The sequence below is a fragment of the Triturus cristatus genome, chromosome 2_1, assembly GCF_964204655.1.
Source record: "Triturus cristatus chromosome 2_1, aTriCri1.1, whole genome shotgun sequence".
In the NCBI taxonomy this organism is placed as follows: Eukaryota; Metazoa; Chordata; class Amphibia; order Caudata; family Salamandridae; genus Triturus; species Triturus cristatus.
The window spans coordinates 1,114,098,616-1,114,119,146 of NC_140581.1; positions in this window are offsets into that span (position 1 = coordinate 1,114,098,616).

The following is a 20,531-nucleotide window of genomic DNA, read 5'->3' on the forward strand; positions in this document are numbered from 1 at the left end:
AAAATTAATTGGTTGTTGATTAATTATTAAATGATAAATAATTTGACTTAATTGGTAATTAATTTGTATTAATTGTTTAATTGATAATTATGTTAATTGTATTAATTTATTATTTGTAGCAGGTTGTGGGTTTATAGGGGAATATGGTGGGAATTAATTTAATTGTAAATAATTAATTATTGAAATAATTTTTGTATATTGCAAAATAATTTATTCTTAATTAATTATTAATTGGTATTATTTTTATTTATAAATTTCTGGTATTGAAAGTTAATTGGTTGTTAATTAATTAATAATAGTTAATTAATAAAAAAAATATTGTATTTATAATACATTAATTATTAAATATTGTGTTATTGGTAATTAATTGTAATATTTTCATTGTGGTATTAATAATGTATTTATTTTTAATAAAATATTAAATTATTATTTTCCCTACTATTGCACTCACTGGAGTGGGAATAGTAATTTTTACCCCTACGCTATCCAAGGCTTTCCTTACTATTGCACTCACTGGAATGGGAATAATAATTTTTACCCCTACGGTATCCAACGCTTACCCTACAGTTGCACTCACTGGAGTGGGAATAGTAAATTTTACCCTCCTGCTATCCAACGCTTTCCCTACTGTTGCACTCTCTGGAGTGGGAATAGTAATTTTTATCCCTACGCTATCCAACGCTTTCCCTACTGTTGCACTCTTTGGAGTGGGAATAGTAATTTTTACCCTCCTGCTATCCAACGCTTTCCCTACTGTTGCACTCTCTGGAGTGGGAATAGTAATTTTTACCCCTACGCTATTCAACGCTTACCCTACTGTTACACTCTTTGGAGTGGAAATAGTAATTTTTACCCCTACCCTATCCAATGCTTACCCTACTGTTGCACTCTCTGGAGTGGAAATAGTCATTTTTACCCCTACGCTATCCAACGCTTTCCCTACTGTTGCACTCTTTGGATTGGGAATAGTAATTTTTATCCCTATGCTATCCAACGCTTTCCCTACTGTTGCACTCTTTGGAGTGGGAATAGTAATTTTTAGCCCCAACGCTATCTGACGTTTTCCCTACTGTTGCACTCACTGGAGTGGGAATAGTAAATTTTGCCCTCCCGCTATCCAACGCTTTCCCTACTGTTGCACTCTCTGGAGTGGGAATAGTAATTTTTACCCCTACGCTATCCAACTCTTTCCCTACTGTTGCACTCTTTGGAGTGGGAATAGTAATTTTTACCCCTACGCTATCCAACGCTTTCCTTACTGTTGCACTCAATGGAGTGGGAATAGTACATTTTACCCTCCCGCTATCCAACGCTTTCCCTACTGTTGCACTCTCTGGAGTGGAAATAGTCATTTTTACCCCTACGCTATCCAACGCTTTCCCTACTGTTGCACTCTTTGGATTGGGAATAGTAATTTTTATCCCTATGCTATCCAACGCTTTCCCTACTGTTGCACTCTTTGGAGTGGGAATAGTAATTTTTAGCCCCAACGCTATCTGACGTTTTCCCTACTGTTGAACTCACTGGAGTGGGAATAGTAAATTTTGCCCTCCCGCTATCCAACGCTTTCCCTACTGTTGCACTCTCTGGAGTGGGAATAGTAATTTTTACCCCTACGCTATCCAACTCTTTCCCTACTGTTGCACTCTTTGGAGTGGGAATAGTAATTTTTACCCCTACGCTATCCAACGCTTTCCTTACTGTTGCACTCAATGGAGTGGGAATAGTACATTTTACCCTCCCGCTATCCAACGCTTTCCCTACTGTTGCACTCTCTGGAGTGTGAATATAAATTTTTACCCCTACGCTATCCAATGCTTTCCCTATTATTGCACTGTCTGGAGTGGGAATACTAATTTTTACCCTCCCGCTATCCAACGCTTTCCCTACTGTTGCACTCTCTGGAGTGGGAATAGTAATTTTTACCCTCCCGCTATCCAATGCTTTCCCTACTATTGCACTTACTGGAGTGGTAATAGTAAATTTTACCCGCCTGCTATCCTTCGCAAAAAATATTGCATTTTTTTAATTAATATGACGTTAATATATATGTATTATTATTTTTTTTTTACTTACATTAATTATTTAATAATTTTAAAGTTATTTAAGTATTTTTAAGTATGTTTCAGTTAATTATATGTTTTATTTCATTAATTTTACATTCATTTTAAGACATTTAAAACAATTCGATATTGTGACTAACTATATTTTTTACAACGACATTTTGGATTCTATATTTCTGTACTTACCTGCTTGGAGATAGGGCTTCGATATTTTTGCATTCTATATTTTTCCTTCGATATTTTGGCAATTTGATATTCTCCTTCTCGATATTTCGTCAGTGATCCATGCATTGATATATCTGTCCATGCATCCACTCGCCTTTTATTCAACTATACATTCTTATTTTTGGACATCATCCATCCGCCCTTGATCCCAAGACAACCGCCGGAGGAAGATCCTTCTCCTACCTGGCGGCTAAGACTTGGAATTCCCTCCCCACCCACCTACGTCTGACTCAGAATCATCTCTCCTTCAGGAAACAGCTCAAGACCTGGCTCTTCGAGCAGTAGCGCCCCCCCACACCCCCCCCAGCGCCTTGAGACCCTCCGGGTGAGTAGCGTGCTCTATAAATCCTTTGAATGTTTGATTGATTGATTAAATAGGACGTATTATACTCATCCATCCAGCCTGTTAAGTGTCGAAAAGGTTTGTGAAAAGCATTGACAGGCTGATTATTTTATAAAGAATAACAAAGCTTTGAGTTGCTCTTTGTGGAGCATACTTCACCATCCTTCTGTGGTGGAGTTTTAAGAAAGGTACATATAGTGAAAGAAATGTAAAGGAGCTTTTAAGTGTAAGACGTTAATTTAGAAGCATAATGTTTTGTCGAGTTGTATATAGGTACAATGTGTAAAGTGGCCGTGACTGACAGATACTGAATACCTGTATTTCTTACATTTGAGAAAGTATACCAGAGAGGTAATTTGGGGTGGTGAGAACCTTTATTTCTATATTTCCATGTGAGGTACAGTATAGGAATACAAAAGTAAGTGGAAAGCTTTTATGTTCATATTAAAGAGGGGGTGTGAGAACTAAGTGAGGCAGGCAAAGCATATGTTTTTCGTAGCCCTAAAACAAGAGAATGTGTAAGGTCAGAGCAGGTTTGTGCTGGAGTTTCTTGCTTGTGGTTGTTTCAAGAGGCGCAACCAGAGCGAAATTTCGGGGAGCCTAATTTTTTCTGCAATAGGCAGAGTGGGGATGTAGGGGCTGTAAAAAGGGGCGAAAAAGAACTCTTCTTTACCAAAAAATGACCATGTGAAAACCTGTGAAGTACTCGGGTGCGACTGTGTGTGTGCGCTGGGGAAGCTGTTTGAGAGAGTCTGGGGCAATGGGCGATGCGCGCCTGGTGGTGTGTTTGCTAATTACCCCACAATAACGTTGCTCCAGCGTTGCAAAAAAGAAGGGAAATTCTGAGAGAAAAAGTGTCCTTTTAAAGGATTTCCCTTTTCCTACAATGCGAGTCACCTGGCATGATGTCTGCACTTCTAAGGAGTGAGTAATGTGCATGCTCTCACAGTCTCACTGCAGTGCAATAAAGAAAAATAAAGGATGAGATTTGCGATGCCCAAAAGTAGAATCCCATAAAGACCTGTTTCGAGGCCACCTAAAATAAAGTGCTGTTGCTCAGACACCCACAGACACCCCCCGCACTTACAACCGGGGGGGCAGTGTTATGTTTGGAAAGTTGTAGATAAAATTGTAGGGTAATAATGGTAATTTTTGTGTGTGCTTTTTGGTGGATAATAATATCTTAAGTACATTGAGTAAAAAATTTTAAAAATACTATCTATAAAGTTGTCTGTGGTGGGTTGCAGAGAGAGTGGTGTGGGGTGGTGGAGTGCGGCAGGGAGGTGAAAAGTACGAGATAGTGCAGTTACATATAAATTGTAAAGGTGTTTGTAAATATTTAAATAAATAATTGCTGTATGTTCTATGACACTACTTGTCATGTTAGTGCTGCTCTGTCGTGTTCAATCACGTTGCAGCACTGGGTGTGGAAGTCGTTAGTGGAAGTTTTGTAATTGTATGTTATAATTTTAACATAGTGAACAAATGTGAAAAATAATTGAATCTATTTTTTTTTCAGAAAATTATTTCGTTTGGATTAAAATTTGGAAATTCCAAGAAGAAGTAAAAAAAAAAGAAAAGAGAAGAAAAATATATATTTGTGCAAAAGGCAAAAGTTTGTATTTGGAAAAAATGGGAGTAGTACAGAAAAACTTTGTTCTACTATAAGTACAAGATGAAAAAAGGATCACACAAGAGGAAAAATAGGAATTTTTCAAGTAAGGTGAAGCAGAGTTCAATTTCAAATACCAGGAAAAGGAAAGATGATAAAGAAATAGTATATGTTACTCAGAGACAAAAGGAGTTTCATGAAAATTGATCTAGAGTGATTCAGAATTCAATGAAAGAATGCTTCAAATATAAAAGGAATGTTTTTGAATTGAAAGAGAAACAGCGTATTGAAAGTATAGTGGATAGTGCTTTCAATTTAAAACAGAAGTTATTCATTGCGATTTTGAAGAGAAAGTATTAAACAGAACGTTAAGTTGTTACAAGAACTAGATCTATGTCATGTAAGGAAATATACTGAGAAGTATGGGCATTCTCTGGCTTGTCTTTGAGGAAAAGTTTGTAAAAGTGTTTTTTATCAGTTGAGGATGTTAGCAGTATGTTATTCAGAAATGCGGAAGTTTGTGAGGAAAGAGTACTATGTAAAAAGTTCTGCATTATTTTTAAGTGAACTGAGTACAAGTCTTTTATATGGTTCTTTATTAGTTGTTAAAAAAAAGTGTGAGGATATTGAAATGAGATATTTTGGTTCAGAGGAGCAGTTCATAGAACGTGAAAGTTTGACAATTACAGATGTTGGAGGAGATGGGGGAGTGATTAGCACTGATCAGTTTGAAGAAGAAATTGGAAAGTTTAATGTAGTGTGGTGTGAAATACGACACTATGTTTGTGTTTGTTGTCGACGTACTGATTATAAAAGTCAAAGTAGGAATGTTGATTTGTATTTGAAAAGGAGAACAATGGTAAGTGGGTAGAATTTACAATTTACTTGTTGGTGGAAGGTCAATTTGAGTTAAGTAGTGATCAACGTATATGTAAATATTGTTATAACAAATTAGAAGAGAACAAAATGTCTTTTAGAGCAGTACATAATAACTTAGAATTAGTAGCTATTCTTGAGGAACTGGCAGAATTGAATACATATGAGTCTGTTCTAATTCAATGTGTTAATTATTTTCAAACTATAATTCAGATAGAGCCTAAAACATGTAAACTGTCACCAACAGACTTGCAAAGAGGTTTGAAGGAAGAGTGGTGTACTTACCTTTGGATTTTAAGAAAAATATTGAAACTATTGCTGGAGTGAAAGAGGAAAATTAGGCAGTAGTCATTCTAGTAAATGTTGTAGTAACAAAAAGTGGGAAATATGGAAAGATTTTGTGGGTGTTAATAAAGTTGAAAAGCTACCTTATATCTTACAGAGAACAATATTTATTACAAAACTGTAAATGTGGGTGAACAGGTAATAAGTTTAGAAGATGAATCTTGTTGAACGATATTCTGAAGCAGCAATTGGTACAGGTGGATCATTATACCGTCCACCTTCTCCTGTACGAAACAGCTGTGGAAAATAATGACCTTCCAAGGTTTTCTCCCATACACTTATTGGAGTTCCCTGTGCTTTTTTCATTTCAAATAACTTAATGCTGCTTTCTATTACTTCTTTTGAATGCAAAGGACATATTGTGTAATGTTCATAAATATCTTCAGTCCTTGAATTGTCCACTTTCTCTATTTGACCACTTGAAATTTCAGATTATATTCTGAAGATCCTAGATTTTGCATTTTATACATATTTCACCTTTTTGTTTGAAAGTGATCTGTCTTGTTTATCGTATGCAGTGAACAACATACTTAAAACTAAAGTTCATCAATAAGTTCTTTCTGGAAAAGAATCTGTGGAGAAACTTCAAGAAAGAGATGAAAATTTAAAAGGACACTTAATCAATTTGATGGCATGTCAACCTGGAACAAATGAGAATTGGTATTGTCGTCATGAAGAACTCAACTGTATGTTACAGAACATAGGTACAGAACATGTTTTGTCACACTTAGCTGTGCAAGTATGCATGGGAAGATTTGCTTGACTTTCTAAGAGTAGCGAATTCCAATATAAAAAATGTTGAAATAAAGACTCGTGGTGAACTGTGTTCATTGGATCCTGTATATGTGTGCAGATATTGTAATGATAGGTTTCAACCTATAATGTCTTTTATCTGCAATAAAAAGAATACAGCTCTTGGAGAGGTTAACGATTTCTTTTGGAGAAAGGAGTATCAAGCAAGAGGTGCACCTCATATACATATGCTACTATGGATCAAGGATAAACCTAAATTTGGAAATGATTCTGATGAAACAGTATTGTCTTTCATTGAATAGTATGTGACATGTGAGATACCAAGAGAAGAAGGAGATAGAAGCTTGAGATAGCAAGTTTTACGTTTCCAAAGTCACTATTGTTGAAAGTATTGCAGAAGAAACTACAGCTTTAAAGGAAAATTTTACACCAGATGTCGGTTTGGTTTCTCCTGTCTAGTCATTTGTAAAGGAATAGTAAATTATTTGTTTTCTTCTGTAAGGCACACAATAACTCGGAAATCTCAAAAGAATAACTACAAGTTAAAAAGAAGAGAAGTGTCAAAGTATTTCAATGATTACAATCCAGTCATTTTAAAAATGTGGAATGTGAACATGGACATTCAGTATGTTGCAGATAACTCAATTGCTGTTGCATGTTACGTTACATCGTACATAACATAATCAGAAAAAATAGAGATGAAAGAACTGTGGGAAGAAATTACACAAGTGAAAAGCTTTAGTAAAGAATTGTACAGCTTTACTTTGAAAATGTTTCCCACCGCAAAATTGGATTGTATGGATGTTCAGACTGATTGTGCTCTTCAAGTTTAAATTCAAAGGTACAAGGAATCATTTGGGTAAGTTTAGGTCTTGCCTGCAAATGAAATGGAGTCTTGAAATGATTTGAAGAAATTGAAGAATTAGCAGTAAATGAAGCAGACGGTACAGACAATCTTAAAACTAATATGTTAGGCACGTACTAACCGAAAAGGAGTCAACATCTGGAACAGCTATGTCTGTATGAAGTACTTCAACATTACAGCTTGAAATGTTAAAGAGAATGTAAAAGAAGGAAAATATGCAGTAGTTGGATATCATAGTTGTTTAGTAAAACATGCAAAGAGTAATCTCATAAACCACAAGAAAGTTAGTTGTGAAAGTTTAGATAAGGGAGAATTTTACTATTTAGCACTTCTGCAACTGTTTAATTCATGGTGTAGTGAAAGTGAATTATTTGGAGACTTTGACTGTTACGAAGATTCTTGTAATGCATGTAAAAGTAGCGTTGCATGTACAATTTTTGCTATATATTTAAAAATATTGAATGATGAAGTTGAACAGAAAAAGACTATTACAGCTGAAATTAGTAATGAAAGTTCTCAAGATAGTGAAACTAGTGGTACATGTAGTCACGATCTTCTTGGACGTGCAATACTGGAAAATGAAGCAGCCATTGATATGCATGAAGTTGAAATTGCAATGCGGTACAGCAGGTCCGAACACTGAAACGGGGCCTTAATTCTATGATTGAGGATGTCAGAAGTTAAAGTCTGTGATAATTTCTGTGTACCCCCTCTGACCAGGTGCAAACTACTCTAGGTCTCAACAGTGGAATGGTGTCTTGATCCCACAATGGACGATGTTACAACTGCATCTGAGAGTGGAGATGAAGGTACTCCCTTTAACCAGGTGCAACTAACTCTAGGTCCCAACAGTGGAACGGTGTCTTGATTCCACCATGGATGATGTCCGATATTACCTGCTGCTTGTTTTTCACAGAGCTCACTCTGTTGAGGTACATCAGACTGTGTACTTCCGTAGCTAACTGCTGTACAGGATTATTGGGGCTGGTTGAATGTAGTCACTGGAGTACACCGCGGTACAGCAGGTCCGAATACTGAAACGGGGTCTTGATTCTATTACTGAGGATGTCAGAAGTTAAAGCCTATGTTTATTTCTGTGTACCACCTTCGACCAGTTACAACCAGCTCTAGGTCCTAATAGTGGAACGGTGTCTTGATCCCAGAATGGAAGATGTCCAATATTACTTGTTGCTTGGTTTTCATAGAACTTCCTCCGTTGAGGTGCATCAGACACTGTGCTTCCGTAGTTAACTGTTGCACATCATTATTGTGCTACGTTGACACCAGTCAGTGGAGTACACCGTGGTACAGCAGGTCCGAACACTGAAACGGGGTTTTGATTCTGTGATTAAAGATGTGAGAAGTTAAAATGTGTGATGATTTATGGTACCCCCTCTGATGAGGTGCATCAAACTCTAGGTCCCAACAGTGGAACAGTGTCTTGTTCTGACAATGGAGGATGTTAGAACTTCATCTGAGAGTGGAGATGAAGGTACTCCCTTCGACCAGGTGCAAGTAACTGTAGGTCCCAACAGTGGAACGGTGTCTTGATTCCACATTGGAAGATATCCAATATTACTTGTTGCTTGGTTTTCATAGAACCCCCTCCGTTGAGGTGCCTCAGACTCGGTGTTTCCGTAGCTAACTGTTGCACATTATTATTGTGCTTGGTTGACACTAGTCGGTGGAGTACACTGTGGTACAGCAGGTCCGAACAGTGAAATGGGGTCTTGATTGTATGATTGAGGATGTCAGAAGTTGAAGTTTGATATTATTTCTGTGTACCTCTACTGATCTGCTGCAAGCAAGTCCATGCTTTCTAATTGAACGGTACATGGCTGTCAGGTGTTAATGAATAGTGAGTCTCGCCTACAATGCAGACAGAAGTGTTCAGTGTTCAGATCGAGTGCTGATTGTTTAATTATAGAATCCAGTAGTCAAGTAACTACAGCGTATATTGGAATATACATATTATGTTTTTAGTATACTTCTTTGAAGACATTTTTTTAAATGACTTATAGGTTTAGTACAATGATCAAATTTAATTTGCAAGTGCAAAGGAACACTGAATAGTCTACACTGTAGACAGCAGAAATGGTATTTGAATTGTTTTGTTTTATTTATTGCAGATTTTTCTGCAATTTATGTTGTTGTCTTATGTTAAGAAGAAGTGAGAGAAAGTATTCATGAATGTCTGTGTGAGTTCTGTTTACAATTAACACTGCAGATAGCAGTGTTCACAATTCGGATCGAGTTGGTCTTGTAGATGACGCGGTTCTGTAGAAAAAGACATTGTTCCAGTGCGCTCTGTCTACACCATAAATATGTATTATTACAGGCTCCAGACACGCTTTTGTTGCTTCGCGTACGACAAACTGTATAGCTGAATTCCACCTTATGTAGCTGTGGGCCCTTGCTGACCGCTCTCTCTGGCCTACACTGTAGACAGCAGTGTTCACAATTTAGATTGAGTTGCGATTGCTGATGATGTTCTGTTGATGGCAACAGATATTACTCCAAGTATGGCCTGCCCATCTACAGCACACATCATTGCTGGTTGTTGACAAGCTGAATGATTTTGATGTGGCTTTTTGTGTATTATTTCTGATCTATTAATTGTGTCTCAGTATACCATAAGTTGTGTCTCTTTTACGATAGAATATTTTTCTGTATTACTACACATCTACTGTCCCCACCTTACTGCAGTACAAACTATTAATTCTTTTATTATTGAATGTCTGTGTGTGATCCAAAGATTACTGTTGTAGTAGATGATAGCAGCAACCATTCCTTGAGGAATGGTTTACACTCACTCCACACGCATCCACCACAGACGTTACTGGATTTGTGACCCTGGTAATAAAAAGGTGTCGAGCGCATGTGCTCATACCCACTTCCACTATCTATCTGTGTCCGTGTGTTCATTATCTATGCATGATAGTGCCCCTGGGCTGTATGATATTACATTGTGCTGTGGGCAGTGTATGTAACTATGTTACCTCTGGAAGTGGGGAAAACTTTGGTTATATAACTTGTAGGTGTATGGCTAGCACAGGTGGAAGGCTACTTTACAGACCATGAATATTGATGAAGATGATGGTTGCATGTTGTGTGTAGTGTAAGATATGTGTACATTGCAAAAAGTTTAGAAAAAAGCTCTCTAAGCAGAAGAGGTGTGTCTCATCAAATGCAGTACAGAGATTGACTAAAATGGGTGGCATTTTCCAACTGTTACAATGGGAAATGTTATGAACTAATGAAGTGCTTTTTTTTATGGTCACATGGCAATCGCGCACCTAGTGTGCAAGGAGACCGCACCCGACATGATTTTGAGAAAATATAGTTGCTAAAATATAAGTTTATTACAGTTAGAAATACATAAATGTTTAAAATATGTTAGATTATCGCTTGCTCTCATATACACTTTAAAGTTATTTAGATATAGTTTTTGAGACAAAAACAAAATGAGGGAATGGCGTACGTGGCGCAACACTGTACGTTTATGATGTAACACGGGGTGTGGCAGCGTGCACTCGTCGCATTCGCAACGCGCAGCGACACGACCCCATACGTACATGACATAACGCACGGCTTGGTTGTGCGTACCCGTCGCATACTAAAGTAGCACCTGGTGCGACCTGATACGTACATGTTGTTACGCGGGACGTGGTGTCACAAACCTGTCTGATACGAAATGCGCATCATTTAAATGTGGTGGATAGGATTCGCGTGCTGATCGAGGTTGGTAGAGTACGTTGTAGTTTTCTCCCCCAAAAAATAAATTTGATATGCATATTTTGGGGGAAGATATAAAACATTACATAATTTTTAAAGTTAAAAAAAGGATAATAGAGTTGCAAAATATAAAAAAACAATTAGAAAAAATATAGGTTTTATTAATATTAAAATATGAAATTAACATTTAAAAAACCTTTGAAATTCACTGAAAAAAACATAGGTTTTACAGACGCTATAGTTAGGAATTAGCATTAAAAAAACCTTAGAAATTCACTGAAAAACCATAGGTTTCAGGGACGTTATAGTTAGTTGGACATTTGACTCATATAAAACCAGAGAAATTCGCCAGTTATAGTTAGTTGAGCTTACTATAACTTGCGCGCCTGCAATGCACTACTGATGACGTCACATATTACATTACTCATGACATGGTCAGTGACATCACTGTTGACAACTCAAATGACATCACTGATGACATCACTGATGACATCATCCACATGATAGTCTGATGCACATACTGATGCCCTAATATAAACTATGATACATGCACTCTAAAATACAAACTACTATTTTTGAAACCATACACACAAGAATGCCAGATACTACTTAGCACCAACTATTTCCTAGGTCTATACACTCATCCAGTGTCTTACACATACAGTTGCTCATCAATACAGTACTATAATATGTACTGATACACCTATACATAGTCACACTCTACCACTCATCCATAGAGTTAGTCAGACACCTAGTTAGTCATGCAAAGAATTAATTACATACTCATTTACTCATGTATACAGTTATATACACCAACTGAGTTAATTATACACACACCACATCACTTATTTATGCAGATACTAAGACATACTTATTGTCTTATACAATCAGTGATACAAGCAGACACTCATTTATACACCCACTCTTCAAATAATTTACTCTGACATATAGTTATTTATATACTCCAACACTCACATATACTGCCTTAAAACATATGTAGTTACTCACACATACACGACTGAGACATTCATTCACTCACCACACACCCATACACACACTAAGTCACCCATACAGCCCTTCCCAGATGTACTTTTGAATCCATACAACCAGTGAATTACCCACTCAGACATCTGTGCACAGAGTCGCACCCCCCTCCACCGACCCACACAGACACTCAGGCACTCATACAGATACTCAGTCAAGAAATCAATAACCCATATAGACACCTATGTAGATACTTACCAACCCATGCAGCCGCTTACACACCAACTGAGAGACTAATGCAGACTTTCACACAGTTTAGTCACTAATCCATGCATTCAGTAAGACACGTTCAATCACTCACTTATACAGTCAGTCATGTGCCTACTAAATAATCCCTTCAGGCACTTGTAAATCCACTCATTCTTCAATAAACCTTGGCATACACATATATGACAAATATTTAAAGTTTAGAGAAACACACATTTACTGGATGATGTCATCAGTGATGTCATTTGAGATGTCATCAGTGATGTCACTGACCATGTCATGAGTCATGTAATATGTGACATCATCAGCAGTGCATTGCGGGCGCACGAGTTATAGTTAGCTCAACTAACTACAACTGGCGAATTTCTCTGGTGTTATATGAGTCAAAAGTCCAACTAACTATAACATCCCTGAAACCTATGGTTTTTTCCAGTGAATATATATTTATATCTATATGTATATATATATATATCTATATATATATATTCACTTAAAAAACCATAGGTTTCAGGCACGTTATAGTTAGGAATTAGCATTTAAAAAACCTTGAAAATTCACTTAAAAAAACCATAGGTTTCACACGTTATAGTTAGGTGGACATTTCACTCGTAAAAAACCAATGAAATTTCACCATTATAGTTAGTTCAGATAACTATAACTCGCGCGCCCGCAATCCAGTGCTCATGACGTCACATATTTCATCACTCATGACATGGTCAGTGGCATCACTCATGACATCACTGATGACATCATCCTTGTGATAGAGTGGCGGTTGCGCGAGTTATAGTTATATATCCACCAGAAAAAGCACCCAACGATTTAATTTGCTGTTAGGTTTGAAAAGTCAAGCACTCTTGCTCTTTGGAAATGAAACATTGTTTGGTGAACTTCTGACCTAACTCCACACAGCAGTGTTTCAAGAGCTGTTGCTATGGTAGCAGGCAGAAGTCAAGTTGGGGGAAGGGTACTAGGCAGAAGTCAAGTTGGGGGAAGGGTACTTTTGGAAAAGGGTTGGTTTTCAACCAATAGAAATGTGTGATTACATTTGAAAAAAAGGGGGAAGCACTGAGATTTGAAATTAACATGTATATGTGTGGAAAAAGAGAGGGAAAGTTTGCCATTATCTGGTTCTGCTGAGAGGAGAGAGGTGTAAAGAACAGAGATCCTGGCTCTGATAATCTGCTGTTTGAGTGCCACATTTCTTTCACAACTAACTAATTTTAAAGGTGAGTTTAGAGTTTGAGAGGGGATGTATATGGTAAATTAAGAAATGAATAATAGAAATGGAATTCCTTTTGTTGAAGTTGTGTTTATCATTTTCTGTTTTGGGAGAAATTTAAATGTGAGGAACATGTCAAATAATATGGACTATGTTTTCACGATAAATTAAGGTGTACTGGTATAAATAAGGAATACTTTTAGGGTTTGAGGTTGCAATCAGTAATGCAAATACATTCAGCATTACTAAGGCTGGTTGCCCTTGCTGGAGTGTAGTCAGTCACCCAGGCTACACATGTTGTTGGTCTCAGAAAGCTGTTTGGTATTGCTCTGGTGATTTTACATTTGTATTAGATGGAAAGGGGGAGGTATTTTTTTATGCAGAAGCAGACTCTTAGCACACAGCCAGCTGCTTATCCTGTGGAATCATGCACAGTATTCACAACCGAGTGGGGTTTGAGGTTTCAGTCAGTAATGCAAATACATTCAGCATCACTAAGGCTGGTTGCCCTTGCTGGAGTGTAGTCAGTCACCCAGGTTACACATGGTGCTGGTCTGAAAAAGCAGTTTGGACATGTGCTTTTTTAAGAATCTGAAAAGTGGATTCAAAATGTGTCAGTCTGTAAAAGTATTTATCACTTGCCAAAAAAAAGAGTAGTAAGTGTGCTTTCAAATTGGCAAAGAAATTTCGTTTTGTGACTAATATGAAAACATGACTCTGTGTGCAAAAAGGAATTACAGGCAGAGATTTATTGCGTATTGCTCTGGAGATTTCACAGTTGCATTAGATGGAAAGGGGGAGCCATTTTTTGGTGCAGAAGCAGACTCTTAGCACACACCCAGCAGCTTACCCTGTGGAATCATGCACAGTATTCACAAGCGAGTGGGGTTTGAGGTTTCAGTCAGTAATGCAAATACATTCAGCATCACTAAGGCTGGTTGCCCTTGCTGGAGTGTAGTCAGTCACCCAGGTTACACATGGTGCTGGTCTGAAAAAGCAGTTTGCACATGTGCTTTTTTAAGAATCTAAAAAGTTGGTTTAAAATGTGTCAGTCTGTAAAAGTGTTTATCACTTGCCAAAAAAAAGAGTAGTAAGTGTGCTTTCAAATTGGCAAAGAAATTTCTTTTTGTGACTAATCTGAAAACATGACTCTGTGTGCAAAAAGGAATTACAGGCAGAGATTTATTGCGTATTGCTCTGGTGATTTCACAGTTGCATTAGATGGAAAGGGGGAGCCATTTTTTGGTGCAGAAGCAGACTCTTAGCACACACCTAGCTGCTTACCCTGTGGAATCATGCACAGTATTGACAAGCGAGTGGGGTTTGAGGTTTCAGTCAGTAATGCAAATACATTCAGCATCACTAAGGCTGGTTGCCCTTGCTGGAGTGTAGTCAGTCACCCAGGTTACACATGGTGCTGGTCTGAAAAAGCAGTTTGGACATGTGCTTTTTTAAGAATCTAAAAATTGGATTCAAAATGTGTCAGTCTGTAAAAGTGTTTATCACTTGCCAAATAAAAGAGTAGTAAGTGTGCTTTCAAATTGGCAAAGAAATTTCGTTTTGTGACTAATATGAAAACATGACTCTGTGTGCAAAAAGGAATTACAGGCAGAGATTTATTGCGTATTGCTCTGGTGATTTCACAGTTGCATTAGATGGAAAGGGGGAGCCATTTTTTGGTGCAGAAGCAGACTCTTAGCACACACCCAGCTGCTGACCCTGTGGAATCATGCACAGTATTCACAAGCGAGTGGGGTTTGAGGTTTCAGTCAGTAATGCAAAAACATTCAGCATCACTAAGGCTGGTTGCCCTTGCTGGAGTGTAGTCAGTCACCCAGGTTACACATGGTGCTGGTCTGAAAAAGTAGTTTGGACATGTGCTTTTTTAAGAATCTGAAAAGTGGATTCAAAATGTGTCAGTCTGTAAAAGTGTTTATCACTTGCCAAAAAAAAGAGTAGTAAGTGTGCTTTCAAATTGGCAAAGAAATTTCGTTTTGTGACTAATATGAAAAAATGACTCTGTGTGCAAAAAGGAATTACAGGCAGAGATTTATTGCGTATTGCTCTGGTGATTGCACGTGTGCTTTTTTAAGAATCTGAAAAGTGGATTCATAATGTGTCAGTCTGTAAAAGTGTTTATCACTTGCCAAAAAAAGAGTAGTAAGTGTGCTTTCAAATTGGCAAAGAAATTTCGTTTTGTGACTAATATGAAAACATGACTCTGTGTGCAAAAAGGAATTACAGGCAGAGATTTATTGCGTATTGCTCTGGTGATTTCACAGTTGCATTAGATGGAAAGGGGGAGCCATTTTTTGGTGCAGAAGCAGACTCTTAGCACACACCCAGCTGCTTACCCTGTGGAATCATGCACAGTATTCACAAGCGAGTGGGGTTTGAGGTTTCAGTCAGTAATGCAAAAACATTCAGCATCACTAAGGCTGGTTGCCCTTGCTGGAGTGTAGTCAGTCACCCAGGTTACACATGGTGCTGGTCTGAAAAAGCAGTTTGCACATGTGCTTTTTTAAGAATCTGAAAAGTGGATTCATAATGTGTCAGTCTGTAAAAGTGTTTATCACTTGCCAAAAAAAAGAGTAGTACGTGTGCTTTCAAATTGGCAAAGAAATTTCGTTTTGTGACTAATATGAAAACATGACTCTGTGTGCAAAAAGGAATTACAGGCAGAGATTTATTGCGTATTGCTCTGGTGATTTCACAGTTGCATTAGATGGAAAGGGGGAGCCATTTTCTGGTGCAGAAGCAGACTCTTAGCACACACCCAGCTGCTTACCCTGTGGAATCATGCACAGTATTCACAAGCGAGTGGGGTTTGAGGTTTCAGTCAGTAATGCAAATACATTCAGCATCACTAAGGCTGGTTGCCCTTGCTGGAGTGTAGTCAGTCACCCAGGTTACACATGGTGCTGGTCTGAAAAAGCAGTTTGGACATGTGCTTTTTTAAGAATCTGAAAAGTGGATTCAAAATGTGTCAGTCTGTAAAAGTGTTTATCACTTGCCAAAAAAAAGAGTAGTAAGTGTGCTTTCAAATTGGCAAAGAAATTTCGTTTTCTGTCTAATTTCAAAGCATGACTTTGTGTGCACACAGGAATTATTTTTAGAAATTTAATTTGTGAAGGTGTTATTGTGATTTTCATTTATAGGAAAGGGGTTAATAGTATTTTAAGATTTCTAAAGAACATAAAAAATGTAGTAATATATTTAAATAAAATAAAGGAATTTTTTTTTAGTTTTTTTCAGGTATTGCTGAAGAGCAGTGAACAAAATTTAAGATGCCTACAAAATCCAGAGTAAAGAAAGACCACAAAAAAACCTATATTTGAAGACAACTGGAGGACCTAAGTTAGTTGGAGATGCTCATGTTGGGAAAAAGAAAAAATCTTCTGGTAAGCAAACAAAAGATTTTTTAAAGAACATATTCAAAAAAAGGAAAAATGTACAAAATGTCTGTACTGGAAAGAATGTTTTCAATAGAAAAGGAGAGGAAAAAATTGAGAATTTAGTTAATGCAAATATACCTTCTGCAACTAAAAAGATTAACTTAAACAGAAAAACAGCGTTTAAAGAGATACGTAGAAAAATGTTTCAGAGAAGAGTTATGTCCAATTTGATAAAGGATGTGAAGAAATATAAGCAAAAGGCTAAATTTTACAAGAGAAAAAAAGAAATTGAAGCCATTGCAGCAAAGGCATTAGAATTAAAAAGGAAACTATTCATTTTAATTTTGAATAGGATGCGTACATTAGATAAAATGGTTAATGTACTGAAATCACAAAGCAAAAGGAAAAGAGTAGTGAACAGAACAAACTTTTGTAAAGTGTTTTTAGGAAAATGGATGCATAGTTCAAGTAGTGAACCTTTTTTTAATGAAGAGAGCTATTTTCAAAGTAATAGTTTGCTGCATGCAGTTGACACCAGAGGTCGTGCTTACGAAGTGAAAAATGGTTGCATAATGGAGAAGGAGATAATGGTTCCAAGAGATGAGGTACAAGTGATGGCGGATGAGGCTATGGGGAGACGTCCTAAAGCCCCAGTGTACACTTGGAATTGTAGTAGTATTTGCACTGTGCGTCAGGAATCTATTGATAAATTTCGTGAGTTTCTAAGAGAATATAGTAAAAAAAGTGTAAAACAGAAGATTAAGGTGCTTCAAAGTCTAGATCCATGCAGAGTGAGAGAGAATACTGGTTTGCAGGGTCATTCTCTGGCTTGTCTATCTAGAAAAGTGTGTATTAGTGTTTTCCATCATTTTAGAATGCTGGCTGTTCATCATACTGAAATGAGAAAGTTTGTGAGACGGTTGTATTTTGCTAAAAGTCCAGCAATACAGTTAGATGAATTGAATAGGGCTCTGTTCCGTGGGTCAGTATCAGATGTAGAGAAGGTTGTTGATGAAATTCAGTTTTGTTACTTTGGTCCTGAACAAAACAGTGCAGAAAAGGACACAGTAAATGAGGAAGAAGTGGAAGAGAATGTAGAACCATTTTTAAGTAAGACATTTAATGATCACATAACAAAATTTGAAAAAATCTCTAATGAAAGACCAAATATTACTTGTATTTGTTGCCGCAGAACTCATTATAGAAAACAAACCAGGTATGTTGATCTCTATAGAAAAAGTGAAAATGAAGATAATTATAAGTGGAAGGATTTTGCCACATATATATTTCTTGAAAATAGTTTTGAATTGGGTGAAGTTCAGCGTATTTGTAAATACTGTTACAACAAATTAGAAGAAAATAGAATGCCGACCAGAGCTGTACATAATAATTTAGAATTGGATGTTATTCCTGCAGAACTTTCTGTATTAAATACTTATGAGTCTATACTTATTCAATGTGTTCATCCGTTCCAGACCATAGTACGTATGGAGCCCAAAACTGGTAAATTACCTCCTTCAGATTTACTGAGAGGTTTAAAAGGTAGAGTGGTATATTTGCCCTTGGATTTGAAAAAAAATATGGAAACTATTGATGCAGATACTTTGGAAACTGAACCATTAGTTATTCTGGTTAATGGTGTACCTACAACGAATAAGAAGATTTGGCAGGAGCTGGTAGATGTACGGAAAGTACAAAGAGCAAATTTGTATTTGAAAAGGAATAACAAATGGTATGAATCAATTTATATAGAAGAAGAAGAAGAAGAAGAAGATTTACAAGAAGACACAGAAACACCAACTGGACAAATTGAAAAAGTGGACAAGTCAAAGGAAGAAGAAATTTATGAACATTTTAGCATACATCCTCTTCATTCAAAAGAAGTTATGGGAGACAATATTGATCTGTTTCAGATGAAGAAAGCAAAAGGAACTCCCGTGAGTGTATGGGAGGAGAGCTTGGAAGCTCGATGTTTTCCCCAGCTGTTTCCTAAAGGAAAAGGAGGACGATACGATGAACGTCCAGAACAGATTCCAGCTTCTGAGTATCGGACTACAAGACTATATGCAGAAGATCCAAGATTTCGACAAAGTATTCCTTATTTTTTCCATCTTTTATTTGAAAGCGACTTGTCTGCATTATCATATGCAGTAAATCACATTTTAAAAAGTGGAGTGCATTTACAAAATGTGTCTGCTAAGGATTTTATGGAGAAAGTTCAGCACCGAGATGATCATTTGGAAACACAACTGATCAATCTGATGGCTTGTCAGCGTGGGACTAATGAATATTGGTACCGACGCCATGGTGAATTAAAATGCATGTTACGGAATTTAGGAACACCAACATGGTTCGTTACCCTAAGCTGTGCTGAGTACGCTTGGGATGATTTACTGGATTTTCTACGAGAGGCAAATTCAAACATTAAAAACATCGAATACAAGACAGCAGGAGAACTGTGCTCATTGGATCCGGTTAATGTTTGCAGATATTTCAATCATAGATTTGAGGCTATGATGTCCTTCATCTGCAATAAAAAAAATCAACCTCTAGGAGAAGTAGTGGATTTCTTTTGGAGAAAAGAGTACCAGGCAAGAGGTGCTCCTCATATTCATATGCTGTTGTGGATCAAGGATGCCCCAAAGTTTGGAACAGATGCTGATGAAGCAGTGGTATCTTACATTGAAGAATATGCAACATGTGCTATACCAAAAAGCACAGAAGAGAAAAAGTTAAAGGAGCAAGTTTTACGTTTCCAAAGTCATCGGTGTGGAAAATACTGTCGACGGAAATACAAGAGCAAAGCATGTTTTTGGCAAAGATAAATACTACACTAAATAAATGTCGATTTGGATTTCCTAGACCTGTTCTTTTCAAATGGAAGAGTAAACAGTTTTATGTCATCTGTGAGACATACTATCACAAGAAAATCACCTAAGAATACCTACAACCTTAAAAGAAAAGAAGAATCAAAAAATATAAATGACTACAACCCAGTCATTTTATCCATGTGGAATGCTAACATGGATATACAGTATGTAGCTGACAATTCCATTGCTGTTGCTCGATATGTAACGTCTTACATTACGAAATCAGAAAAAACAGAATTGAAGGAAATGTGGGAAGAGATTTCTCACGAGAAGACTGTCAGTAAGAAGCTGTACAGTTTCAGTTTAAAGATGTTATCGCATCGAGGAATTGGATCCTACGAATGTTCAGATAGGTTATCTTCTGCAAGTCTCTACTCGAAATCAAGAAGAATAATTTGGGCAAGTTTAGGCCTTGCAGCAATGAGAAATCGGGTATTGAAATCTGTTGGAGAAATTGAATATTTGCCCGAGAATGACCCAGAAAGTACAGATATTTTGAAATCAAACATGTTGGACACATATTACCCAAAGAGAAGTCATCATCTGGAGAACATGTGTCTTTATGAAGTGCTGCAGAACTACATTTATTCACGGAAAGCCGCAGAAGACATCAACAATGGAAAATATAAAGTCATTGGTGAGGAAGGATGTTTGGTGAAGCAAACAAAAGGAAGTTTGATAAATCACAGGAAGCTGAGTTGCAACAGTACTGACAGAAAGGAATTTTACTACTTGGCTCTTTTACAGCTGTTTAAACCATGGCGTACAGAGGATGAACTACTGGGAGAATTTCAAAGCTATGAAGATTCTTTTAATGCTTGCAAAGACAGCATACAATGCAGTACATTCTCAACTTATCTGCAAATGTTAAATGAAGAAATTGAACAGGAAACTACAATTGCAGCAGAAGTAGCTAGAGACAGTTCTCAGGACAGCCAAAGTTCAGGAACACTCAGTCAAGATCCCCTAGGACAACCAA